Source organism: Falco biarmicus, chromosome 8 (assembly GCF_023638135.1).
Source record: "Falco biarmicus isolate bFalBia1 chromosome 8, bFalBia1.pri, whole genome shotgun sequence".
Taxonomy (NCBI): Eukaryota; Metazoa; Chordata; class Aves; order Falconiformes; family Falconidae; genus Falco; species Falco biarmicus.
The window spans coordinates 31,178,850-31,192,312 of NC_079295.1; the positions used below are offsets into that span (position 1 = coordinate 31,178,850).

A 13,463-nucleotide genomic window follows, 5' to 3' on the forward strand; every position below is an offset into this window, starting at 1 on the left:
TTCTTCACTCAGATGAAAGCTTTATACAATTGCTAGTATTCTTTTTAATACACTGGCAAGTGCTGCTTAAAGGTGTGCTGGCACTGTCAGAATCCAGGAAGAAGCTTCAATGACAACTGCCAGCCAAGGAGGCATTAGCAGCAGCAAGCCCAATCCAGAGGCATGCCAACAAGATTTCCAGCCCTAGCCTAGGCAAGGCCCAAGATAATGAGAGACTCAGAGTGACACATGAGCTTGATCCAAAGTCATCTGAGGCTAGAAGGGTATCCGTAATGGCAGTCCACAAGCTTCAAAGCCACATCACTCTCACAAAAATCTGCATGTATGTTGAAATGCGGAGAGGTACACGCAGGGGAGGTCATTACTTTAGCCATCTCAACATTTCATGTCCAGCCTCTTTTGCACTTCTTAGGCATGACCTGTCCCTAACAGAAAGCTTGTTGAGGGCAAGATCTAGCTCCTCATGTTGCAAATCATTACAAAAGTGGCCAGACTTGCTAACAGCCTGCATCAAATTGCCTGATGGATAGGGAAGGATTGACTAACGTATGGGAGAAAGTGATAAATCATTTCAGTTTGAGTTTTGCTGTTTAAGTACTGGGTTTTGCAACACTTAATTGGTAGCTCAGATTTAAGATTCCTACAGAACTTCAAAGATGACTGAAGGACGAGCTCATTTGATCATAGACACTCTCTGCAATTGTCCCTCTAGAGAACATCACATGAACTAGATAAACATTTCCATCTCACAAGCATGCTGTTGTCTCATTTTTAGCACTGAACGTTATTGGCCAAGCGAAGCAAGGCCGAAGTGTTTAACTTCATAGTGTCTTCCTTCTTGAAACAGAAACTTCTGAAGCTATGTGATCGATTTCAAGGACTTCACAGGAATGTTGCAGGCACCAGTGTGGAAAAAGGAAAAAAAAAAAGATCCATTTATGCTTGCAGCAACTTTTTTTAAAAATTAAACAAGTGTGACTATGAAATACAGAGAGGATTGCCCATGGTGCCACAGTTAGTCATTACTCTGTCCCTCTCACAACTGCCAGACTTCAGTACCGCTGATAGGGTTCAACAGAGAAAACAAGCAGAAGCTGGACTTTGCCAAGCCCAGGACTGCAGCACAAAGGTTTGTTCCACACAGCGAGCTATACTGCCATATTGCAAGGAAGACCCTGAACATGACAGTACTGCACATCCATCCTGTACTTGGTGTAGCCCTTTGCTCTAGCAAAAGCTCACCATTGCTGGAAGTTCTCAAACATATCCAGCTGTAAACCTCTTTTAAATCCAGTTCAGAATCCCACAGAGAAGCAAACACTTGCACTTCTAATGGCTTTGCAAGTTCTAATTTAAGAACTACTTATCTAAATTATGTATTTGCGTCGTCACGTATTAAGCAACAATACATGGCTTGTCCTCAACGGCACCCAGGTGGCATCAAGAGGACCGTGCAAGGAAGATGAGACTGCTCTAAAGATGCAGAAAAATAGGTCTGCACTACTCACCAGCAAAATGGACTCCAATGCATCTGCCTAAGGCGCTAGCACAAGCAGTGGGGTGGAGAGCACATCTCTGCCCTGCCGACAACGGCTCAGCACATGCTGCTTTTCTTAACCCAAGTCTCCTTTACTAAACACTGACTTATGAAATAAGCCTGCAAGATGCAGAGATCTACTGGTCAGAACAACCCTCACACCCGGGAAGTCTCTGCTCTACTCCACTATAGGCTTCTCATGCAGCCCTGTGCTCATCACCCTGCCTCAGCTCCCCAGTCCTTTCTCAAGAGGCTAGGGAGGAAAGAGGCAGCTTCTCCCTTCCTCACAGATATCTGAAGACACATACATTGAAAACACGCGCAGGGGAGCCGACGCAGGCCTGCATGAACACAGAGACAACTAACTACATTTGGTTTACTCAGACCCAGCATCGCTCTGAAACGTTTCTGCAGGATCCGTCTAACGATCACCGACCTCTCTGCACAGGCGCGAACTTCCAGCCCTCACCCAACTTGCATTAAAAATTGCGATGACAGAAACAAACCAAGCAAAGCGCGACACGTGCACAAAAGGGCCCCACGCCGGAGCCGAACCCACCCAGACCACAGGACGGTTTGAAAATCCGGCAGCCGCTGCCGCGATCCCACACGACCAGGGGAACGCGGCCCGGCGGCGCTTCGCCTCCCTTCGCCGAGCAACCGCCGGGACCAGCGGGGACCCGTGCAGGAGGCCCCGGCGCCGCAGGCTGCCCCGCCACTCCCACCGGGCGGCCGGTGCTCGGCGGCCCGCTCCCGCCGGGCGCACGTCCCCGCGCCGCCGCACCACGCCGCGGAAAGGGAGCTGAGGCCGGCCGCCCCCGCGACGCACTGACCCCCGCAGCCCCGGGGCGGGGAGGCCGAGGGGCGCCCCCGCGCCAGCCGTTAGGCCCCGGCAGCCCCCGCACCCCCCGGCTCCCACTGCCGCCGTCACGCCGCCGGACCGCCCGCCCCTCCCCTCCACAAACGGCAGCGCCGAGCGGCCCAGGTCTGCGCTCCCGCCCGGGGCCGCCCCGGCGGCGGCCGCCCCTCCCCGCCCCCCCCTCCCCGCGGCGGCACCACACAAAGCCCCCGGCCGCGCTCCTCCTTCCCCTCGCACGCAGCCCCCTCCCCGGCGCAGCGGCCCCACCGCCCGGCGCAGGGCCGGCGCAGGCGTTACCTGCGGGGCGCGGCGCGGGAGGCGGTGGCGGGGCGGGGGCCGGACGGCGCTCAGTGCCGGCGGCGGCGCCCGCTCCCCTGCATGGCTGCGCCCGCCCCGCTGCCACGGGAAGAATGGGAGCCAGCGCGCACGCGCCACCCACACCCCCTCCGCGCCGGCGCGTCACCGCCCCGCGCCTCTAGAAGGCTCGCGGGCCGGCAGCGCGCATGCGCGCAAGGGCGCGCACCACAGAGCGTGCGGCGCGGGCCGGAGGAGGGGCGGCTGGCGCGGCTCCCCGCGGCAGGCGGGGCAGCCCAGCGCGGCGGCGGTGAGGTCAGACCGCGCCCTGCGCATGCGCGGCACCGCCCCACCGGTACGGCCCGGCCCGGTCGCCATGGCGACGGCGCCCGCAGCGCGGCGGGAGCCGGTGGCGGCCCGGCCCGGCGCACACGCGTCCGTCCCGGCGCAGCGGGGTCACCGCGAGGCTCATCACCGGGTCCCGGCTGATGGGCCCCCGCAGGCGGCTGCGGGGAGCGCGGTGCTGGGTTGGTGCGCCCCGCCCGTGCGAGGCTGAGGTGTCTGGGGAGGAACTGCCGGGCTTGGGGCCGCCGAGGGGGAGGGAGCCTGCCGCTGAGGTCAGCGTACAGCCCCTCCTTTTGACGATTCCCTGCCGAGGGAAGCTGTTCCGTCTGTACGAGCCTTAGTTACAAATCTACATTTAAAAGCAACTAAATCTTCCCCCTAAATAGAATGAGTTGCAACGCTCCTGTATGGCTGAGGTGAAAGTAGGAAGCAAACTCCCTGTGCATAGGCTCCTTACCAAGCCATGTCTGACCATCTTCTTCCCTGGGTTTATGACTGCTTGGCTCGTGTTGCTTGAGGGAACCTTCATTTCACCTCGAACAGCCCCAGCTGTCTTCATCCTCTGTCCTTCAGAAAGCAGTTGACCTCCATCAGCACGTTTCAGCATGGAAACATGGCAGTTTCCAAGAAGTACGTAGTCCGAGCCATCAAAACAGCTCATATGGAAGAACTGTGGAAAAAATGGCACCTTTTTCATCATAACTTCCTGAAATAATAATGCTTTTCTTCATGGCTCCTGGTTTCAGCACAGCAATGGCTTTTGGCGTGCCCCTTCCAAATAATACTAAATTTGCTAGTTTGTTCTTTTCCACCATCAGGTATCACTGCAATACATAACTGCTGTTTTGCATGAAGGAATCAGCATAGGTTCAACATGAAAAGTGGAATGGGCTGCAAAGATGTCAAGAGAAAGCTGGGGATATTAGTGCTTAAAAGGATGCCAGCTCTGTGTAAACTGAAAGCAGGTGATTACAAACCAGTTTTAGAAATTACCATGGTTCTGACACCCCAGGCAGTAGCTAATCTCCTGAGAGCCCTAACTGGCTAAGTACTATCCATGGCAGAGACACAACAGCTCTGCTTCACCTGCTGTGGCTTTCCAGTCCCCATGTTACCATCTGTGTGTGCTCAGAGGAGGGACAGTCCCTGTGCTGAGTGTTCTCCTTCCCCAGTTGGGCAGTTCTGCAACCAGGACTCCCGCTGTTTGCCCTTCTCTCATTTTGCAGCCTCCTAGCAGCAGCTGATGACACGGTAGAATCATCAGTACATTAACAAAGCACCAATAGTTCCACTTCAGCTGAACCTGTTAGAACTATAGGCAAGGTTTTCTGACTCTAGACTGTTCCCCCTCCACTACCTAAAATACCATCACATTCCATTCTGAGCAAGAAAATGAGATAAAAATTGAACAAATAGTTCTAAGTTACCTGAATTATGATAATCACTATTTCATTTAGCTTTAGCAAGAAATCAGTAATTGCATATCATGTATTTGCTGTGAATTCATTCTTTTCAGTGTTACAATAAAGAGGCATTTACCTTGGAAATCTCTTAATACTGCATTCCGACATAATTAGGTGTTTGCGCTTTTTCTCAGATTCTCACTTCCCGTGATGTTAGGGTCACTGGCCATCTAAAGCCTCATAAAGAAATGCTGAGACATGCAGTTGGGTTGGTTTTTAAGTACTCCCCCCTTCCCCAGATAAAAATTGCACAATAATTACAATTTTTATTTTCTCTTGTTGCAAGACTTCAGGTGACAACTGCACAAAACCTGGAAGTTTCACCACTGTGAAATTAACAGGTAGACTGTAAACACAGTTTTCCATGTGTTTTCTTTACATTTTCATTATAAAACAGGTGGAGTCTCTGCACAGAAATAAAATTTCTGTCATTTAATCAGCTGTAATGTTTTGACTTTTTTCTGTTACTACACGACCATTTCCTTGGCTCCCTGCAGAGAGACTTTTTAGAACAGTTTATGCCCATATTTTTAAAATAACCGGATTGTTCCATGAGCAGCAGCACTAATGATGCCTGGTTTCCTACAGATCTGTGTTCTTTGTCCCTCTAATCCGCCCTGCTCTCTCAGCAGCCCTACCTTCCTTTGTGTGTCCTATGGCACTCCCCTCTGAGGAGACACAGGCAGCATGAGGTGCGGTTAGTCCAGGGCTGTACACACGTGCTGCCAAAGGAATCACACCATGCCCGAGCTCCCTCCTGCCTTTCCCTGAGGCTGGCAACGATTATTTCTCTCCTCCAGTTCTTGCGAAACTCGAGATTCTTTCCTCCTCCCTAAATGTTGAGAAGGAAAAAGGAGTGGGCTACCCTGATGGCTGAATGAAAGCAGACAGACAGATCACATAAGCCTACTTTTCATTAGGAAAAGAAATCTAAAACACGTTGTAACCTTTTAAAAACTTTTAAAAAGTGGGCAGTGAAGGCACTGTTCTGATTCTTGCCCTTTAGGTTTTTAAAATGTAATTGCTACTGCATATAGTATTGCAATATATCACATACTATATTGCACACTTCATCCTGCTTTCTCTAATAGAACAGTCCTTTCATAGATTTTTTTTTTTGCTTTCTTTTAGAGTCTCACAGCATCTCAATTTTCTTTAATTCTGCTCAGAAGCGGCTCTTGATTATACTGTGCAGTCCATCAACTTTCAAAGGAACATCAATCAGCATTAATCCAAGCATCATCTACAACAGATGCGTCTGTTGCCTGTGCCAGTTCTCAATGGAAACCCACCAATGAAGGCATGTTGGGACACCCCAAGGGCAACCAGATTTAACCTTCCGGATGGAATCCAATCTGCATAGATACCTCAGCTTCTCCAAAGTTACTATTAGGTAACAACCATGCTGGTTTTAACCAGTCCTTAGGGATTCACCCTGGGGTGCAGAAAGAACTCTAAATGATGGAAACAACAGTAACCACTGGAGCAGCTGCCACCATCACACGTGACTGCTTGACCAGGACTTCACTTCCAGTGGTTTAACAACAGGCATTTGGCATTACCCTTATAAATAACATACCTAAATAAAGGTACATCTCACTATGCTCTCATTTCTGAAAGATCAGCACTTAACTTACCTGTCTTGCATGTGGATCTCCCAACACAGACAGACTAGTGCAGCAGAAAGGAAGGAACATCTGCCTCCTGACAGGATACTGTTCCAGTGAAGCTGCACTATCTCTGTCATCAGTCCACCTGCAAAGTACACTGTTCCCTGCTTGTTGAGAAAGGTCTGGTTCATCATAAGTAGGAGGTGTGTGCCTATACACGTGCAAAATAAAGCACAGTCCATTTGCAACATAAAACAGGAGATCAGGTAATGGACATCTGCAGCGAGGGCACAGAAAGCTCCAAGTAAGGGAAAAATAAAGCCTGAAAGCTTATTTAAAATAAAGGAACTATGGATATCCTAGCTTTCATTTACCAATGCTGCTCTTTCAAACAAAAACACATCAATAAAACAGAACCAGTGGGAAGCAAAGGGATGGACTGGGAGGAAGAGAGGCTCTATTTCAGCAGAAACACTGACTATACCTATACCTGAGTGATCTGCTCTTCTCTTCTCCTTCAGGGCCCTTTTGCACAATGTCTGCTTGGGAATCTAAGGGCCAAGTGCTCCAAGGAGCAATATATTCACTTCTGGATGACAGTATGATGATGTAGTTGCCCATGACAGCAGAAGATAGCAGCATCAAAGCCTGGCGGTCCCTGGGTTGCTTCCCTGCAGCTGAGCACGCTGCCAGGCAGACTTAGAAAGCCACATTTCCTTTACATGCTGTCCCAACTTGACCGTTGCATGGCTGAGGGGGAGAAAAACTTCACTCGACTCAATGTAACACTGCATCTCTCACTTTGCCACCTCTCTGCACTTACATCTCCTGTACTCGTCACCTGAACAGACATGTGCAGTGATAAGAAGGCTGGACTGCTGCTGACACAAAGATAAATAACACAGGCTGACACCAGGTGAAGCCCAAGCACCCAGCTTGAGTGTTCCTGATCCCGCCCTGGCAAAGGCTCCCTGTGTGACTCACCTCCTCTACCCCTCACCTTACCTGTGAAACGGGGAACAAATGCCTTGTCTACACTGCGTGAGAACAAACACTTGCAACAGGGAAGGCACTAGGTACCTCAGATCAACATTAAATTTAATAATTCCTCATTCTTTCCTCTGCACACGACAGTTGTCACAGCCCCAGATTCGAGCACTTTCAGCTCAGACAATATGCTCCTGCACCGCTATCTTTAATTGGCACTTTCCTGCCAAACCTCAGCGTTTTGCATCAGGCTTTTTCCACGTGAGAGCTGCCACAAACAAAGCAGCCCGCTGACCCACTTAACTCCCACGTGAAGGCACATGAAGCTTCGCTTCAATCACCAAACAGAAAAGAAAACGCGAGAGCAGAAGGTTTTGATTCAAGGCAAGTGAGCAAATGGCTTCAAGGCTCATCGTGTGCACATGGGCACGTCTGCGTGTGTTCGCTCCTTGCAGAAATTTGGCCACCCAGGGAGAAACATCACATACAAAGCAGGTAGTCCTCATGCAGCGTGAATTGGGTTTGATTTGAGATTTCCCATTGGCCTGAATGTCCTGAGCCATGCAATATCCCCATGGGCCTCTTCCTCTGACCTGGAGTGACTGCCTCCAGGGAGGCAGGGAACTCATTCTCCCTGGCCAAAACATCAAGGAAGGTACCAATTAGCATTAATTGTGGCATTCTTCGTTTTGTGACTGGAGTCTGAGCTGAAACCCCCCAAAACTGAACAGGCTACTGGCAACAGCTTTCCACCCTTTCCGACCCGAGCTAGATTTAACGCAGTAGCCTAGATCTGTAGTTTTAGCAAGGCATAGGCACTAGGCCTCGTATTTGCATGGAGACCACATTTTTCCTGGCTGCCCTCAGGCCTCTGCGAAGGCACATTTACAGATCAAACTAAGAGCAACCCTATTTTTATATTACACTTAAACTACATTAATTAACATTACAGTTCCACTTCCTTTTCCCTCATAACTCCCTATTTACACTCTTTCAACTGGATTTACCTCTTCCTGTGCTTGTTCTCTATAGTCATCTGCTGGTGTTATTTTATCTTTTTTCCACCACCCACTTAAAATTATGCTCATATCTCCTTTTCTGTACTTGCACATCACACATTGCACATACCTTAGCAGCATGAACTCTTTTAGTCTTTGAAAAACATTTCCTTTGTATCCTCACCCAAATATTAAACCAACTGGAAAGTGACACATCAAGGTTAGGAATGCAGTCTGCCTCTGACAAGGAAAAAATGCTGAGCTTTGCAAGACAGGCTAAGTGGATTAAGATCCTTTTTAAAGATTAGGTCACCCTTCACCCCAAATGCAGATTTCTAGTGAAATTAATGGAAGCTTTTACAAAATGCAACGGGAGGGCTGACATTGAACAGCAGCACAGCAAACATATACCGGCAGCCCACTCAAAACCAATCGTTCAAATCACCAACTCCAAATGATTCTTAACCACCGACTGACTGAATCTATACTACATATTAACACACCAGGATTTCATCTTGTAAAATTACGAGCTCATGGGGAAAAAAGGCTGAGCTAGTAGTTCTCAGGATAAAAACTTGGGCTGTGAATCATCTGATGTGGCTGCACTGACATTACACCAATGGACAGGTTTGCCTCAGGAGAATCCATACTGCCTCTGAAACTAGTCCTTTGCACTTGCACAGCTCCTGCCAGTCCAGTCACAAAGCTCCAGCAGCTCCAAGCAGCTCCAAACCCAGAGTCTGATTTTCAGGATACAGTTCAATAGCATGCACTTTAACAATTGTCCAGCTAATAAACCACAAACATGTCTCTGTGTGGGACAGCTGAGGGAAAAACCTTATAGATTTGCCTTGCATTTCCTCTGTCTGTTGCTTCCAGGCAGATGAACCGAGCTCTTCTAACAGGCAGACCTGCAAATGCAGTCCAGCACCCAAAAGTCATCCTGAATGCCTTCTAGCTCGCATGTCAACAGAAATAAAAATGCTGCAGGCAACAAAGCAGCTGTGCTGCTGCTGCTGCACAACTGGCACAGACCCCCTGCTCACTCCCAACCATGCAACTGCCTTCTGCAGGCGTGCTGGCAAGAAATGGTAACTCCGAGTACACCGAGCAAGGAAGACAGAGAGGCAAGGTACTGCCTTTACTCTCGGAATGGTGCAACACTTCCAGCCATACAAAGCCACGCTCACAGAAGTACCTCAGCTTCCCTGTTCATTTTAAAGAAACCAAAACATAGGCAAGCTAGGGGTTTGTGCAAGTACTTGCAGGAAACTGGCAGCAATGCCACACCACCGAGCAAGCAGCTTGATTTCCAGGTCTGTACCTGCTCACCAAGCCCTCCTCTCCGTCATCACTAGAAAAAGGCATAGAAAAAACCAAAGCTTTCCAGAATCACTATCCTAAAAAACTGTTTTGGTTTTCTCCTCCCTGTTCTTTAAAACAAGTCTCAAATCCAAGCCAGGCCCTAGAGTCCACGTGATGGGTCAAATGTGCAGCCATGGAAAAGTGGTGGCCCCAGTGCCTGCGGCTCACTGCAGACACCCACCTTGCTGCCTCAAAGTCCTGCAGCATTTGTCCTTATAATCCTGCCTGCTCCCTTCAACACGACATTTGAAGACAATTATAACCAAACATTTTCACCGTCCACAGACACTCAGGTGTGTAACCAGTCCAAACCTCCCAGGACAGCCAGCATCTCAGTCCCTGCCATCTGCTTAATTAGTGCTAGGTGGGAGAAGCAATGACAGGCCTTGCTGCACCCTGCATGGGAGAAAATGTTTCGCTTTAGTGATCCTCACTCATGCAGTTAACCATCTCCTTGGCTTACTCTAACAGCTGCCGGCCTTGGGCAGAGAGGGATGTGGCTGGATTAGCGGTGGCAGGCAGCAGCCTGACGCACAGAAGGGCCCTCCCTGTTGCCACCATTCCAGCAGCACCCTGAGGTGGTCCCCCCCACATCTCTGGCCAAGAAGGTGCAGATTATTGCTGCCTGGAGTTGGACATTTCAAGACACTGTGGGTTAGATTGTGAACTCTGGAAAACAGGATGCATTTAAAGAGCATCTTGGACAAGGAAGGAGTCTGGTCCAAGAGGAGGACTTGTGGGTATTCCTGCAAAACACCTAATGGAGGTCACATCCACCATACTCCTGTTACCCGCTTGACTGGCTTTCACCTGCAATGCCCTGCCCAGGGCAGGGACACGTGCAGCACCTCACACAACACAGCCCTACCCTGGCCAGCTGCATCACACACACAAAGCAAGAACCAAACACCTCAACATTCCAAAGAGAAATCTGGGAGAGGAGGAATTTGCTAGAACTACCCTCTCTCTCACTGGCACTTTAATTGGAGAGGATGTCACCCCTCAGAGCCGTGCACAAACCCCCCCTTGCACCACGAACTACCTGCAGACAGGTTTTAGCTTTGTTCCCCGGGGCTGCAGCCATTTTAGAAGCCAGGTATGAAAGCAAACAGGCTTGTTACTGGCAAGAGCAAGTGTCTCTTGCCCAGCGTGCTCTCCTCCGCCACTCAGGGCTCCTGAGTGAACACTAGCACTTGGACCATGGTTTGCAGCACATTCCTGACACACTGTGCAGCCTGGGCATCCCACAGCACATCCAACAGGCAAAACAAATAGGAAAAACATTGAATTGCATCTTTAATTTCAAGCAGTGTAACCCTGCCAAATTCACCAATGCATTTTTCTCTGGAGGTGAGCACTAGCCTCATTATTCCTTTCTCCCCTCTTTTTTACAGCCACTTCTGCTTTTCTTCCCACCCCATTCCTTTTATTTCCAGTGCTTCATGTGCTGGGAAATGCTGTGCACTCCCTATGCCCAGGTCTCCTTCCTGCAAAACAGAGAAATTGGAATAATCAAGTGTAAGTTAGCAGACTTTGCTAGCATCTCCGCGTTTCTGAAGCTTGAAAATTGTACTACATACATAGGTGTTCAGTAAAAAACCTCCACGAAGTCATTCATGACAGAAAGGCAGAGAGCTTGCAAGTCATGTCTTGAAACCAAAGCTCCAACACTTCTAGCATCCACTAAAACCAACTCACAGACCGCTCTAAAATCAGTGGCCAGGAGGTTTGTGTTTGTCCAAGATGGAAAAATGACTGAAAAGATGAGAAATAAAAATCAGTGCGAGGACTGAGGCATAACTCATGACACAGCACGTCTGTCCACTTGCTACGGAAACTATGTTTGGCAAGTATCAGGTGTCTGTATTTCTGCTTATGTACATCTCCCAGGACAGCAGTATATTAATAACACAGGCAGCCTAAAACCAGAAACCATCACCAAGAAAAGCTGCCCTTCTGCTGAGAGTTCCTTGCTGTAGCCTGGGTATTGCGCTTTACTCAAACAGCACAGAATTTTGTTTCCTTGCTTTTCAGATTTCCCATCTAAGTTGATCTCAATTGAAGGAAGACCAATACACAAAAGGAAGGGAAAGGAAAAATACAGCAGGAAGCAAACATTATTGTAAGTGCAGCTTTCTGGAACTTCTTCCCGAGGCTCAAACTGCTACATGAATATGGAGTGTGAGCAGCAACCAGGGTGCTAGCTTAAAGGCACACACCTTTTCAAGAGAGCTGGAGAAGCCCAAGTCCCTGTAAACTCATGCAGGCACAGCAAGCAGCGTGGAAAGAAACCAGAATCTAACACAGAAGAAAGCAGCAAGCAGACACAGCCTTCCAGACAGGGGCAGAACACTGGGCACAAAGAGCACAGCAGCAGAAGCAGAGTAGGAAGAAAGCAACTCCAGGTTCCTATTGCAGGCCAAGGCGTTGGAATGGGAAGCACAGGAAGGCAGCTGCTCAGCTTTGGTGAACTGCACTGGATAATTTGCTCTAGATAAACTTAAGTTTTCTTAAAAGCAGCTTGATAACTCAACAGCCTCAGAAGAAGTATTTGTGGCAGCACCAAAGAGATGGGCATATTTGATTAAGATCCACACCAGGCTTCTCTCATATTCTTAAATTGTGTTAAAGATGCGTTACTCACACCAATGCAGCCAGCCACTCCAAACTACCCAGACTAGACAGGTTTCTTTACAAATCTGGGAGGTAATTTCCCAGGAAATCTTGTACTGCGTTCATTGGAGGGTGGCGTGCGTCCACCTAACTGAAGCATGCTGCCCCACCGTGTCAGACTGTACCCAAGAGATTCAGCTCTGCACACGAGAAGGTGCAGCCACATTTCTTGTTCATCTTGACCAAACAGCCAACTTCACTTGCACAACACAAAGTCAGAAATACAGATTTTTAAAGCAAACTGTCCATTCTGGGCAGATGCATTTTGCTCCTTGTCTGCTGTATGAGGTCAAGGTAGAAAACTTTTTTCAGAGCTGCATGTCAGTTACTAGCAGACAGGCAATTTCTGCCACCCACTCTGATCACATTCATCTCAGATCTTAGCTGAGGATGTATTTTCCACAGGTTCGATGTGTAAACACTGCCTGTTTCACATCAAACAATGCACAGAGAATAAAGCCTGCAGACGTATGCAGCAACACTGGTATCAGAAGGCAAGGACTGTCAGTGACCAATGGGCTGATCAACAGATTTCCCTAGCGTGCTCAAAATGACAAGCATTTGATAAAGACACACTCATCCAAGTGGCTTCCCTGACAATTTAGAGTAACAAAGGAGAGCAATCCGAGTCACCAAGAGAATGTCAGTACGATCACATGATTATTCAAGTGATCAGGCCAAACAGGACAGAATTAGCCAGGCCAATGGTTCAGATTTCTTCTTCTCTGCCAAGAGCCCAAGTCTTAAAATAGCCAAGGAATTAGTGCCAACCACCTACCTGAGCAGCCGGTTATTATCACCTGGGCTTTCCTCTGAAATCTTCTGCCAAGCCTGACCTACAGCCAACAGCAGCAGAAAGCATTTTATCTCAGATGATAAAAGATCAAGGCTAGGTACTAATTTCTGCAGGTCTCAGATTTGCAATAAAATCCAAATTCTAAATGCACAATCAAACTGCATTTCCAAACAGGAGTGGTTATCTGCAGTCAGCTATGACAGGCTATGTAGGAACAAGAATAAATCTTGATGCACAACAAAAAGCTACACTCATACTCTGAACTTGTACTACTTGTGACAAAAACCTGCCTTGCCATTCCTGGTTCACCCTCCCAGAGGCTTATTACAATATTGCGATGTGCTTAGCACTCCCTGAAGCAGAAGATACCCTTGTTTCACAGAGGCAGTGAAACTGAGATACAGGTGCCAGCTGCTGCAGGGCTCAAAGAACAACAGAATTCCCAACACAACCAAGACTGCTCTGATTACTGATGTATCTTCTCAAAGAGCCTTGCTCACTCCGAGAACAGCTGTACATAAGCTAGCTGTCACCAT

At 48.7% G+C, this 13,463-nt stretch overlaps 1 protein-coding gene and 1 long non-coding RNA gene across 2 annotated transcripts in view; one reads left to right on the forward strand and one right to left on the reverse strand.

The window, feature by feature from the left end:
- The window catches only part of CLASP1 (cytoplasmic linker associated protein 1), a 181,232-nt gene extending 178,405 nt beyond the window's left edge, over positions 1–2,827 (reverse strand). The window contains exon 1 of the mRNA XM_056348183.1: positions 2,694–2,827. The gene's annotated coding sequence lies outside the window, so the exon portion shown is untranslated. The remainder of the gene's footprint in view (positions 1–2,693) is intronic.
- Positions 2,828–3,050: 223 nt separating this feature from the next.
- On the forward strand, positions 3,051–6,589 carry LOC130153604 (uncharacterized). Its single transcript, XR_008823463.1, has 2 exons — positions 3,051–3,307; positions 5,630–6,589. It is a non-coding gene; the product is annotated as an uncharacterized LOC130153604 (long non-coding RNA).
- Positions 6,590–13,463: the final 6,874 nt, after the last annotated feature.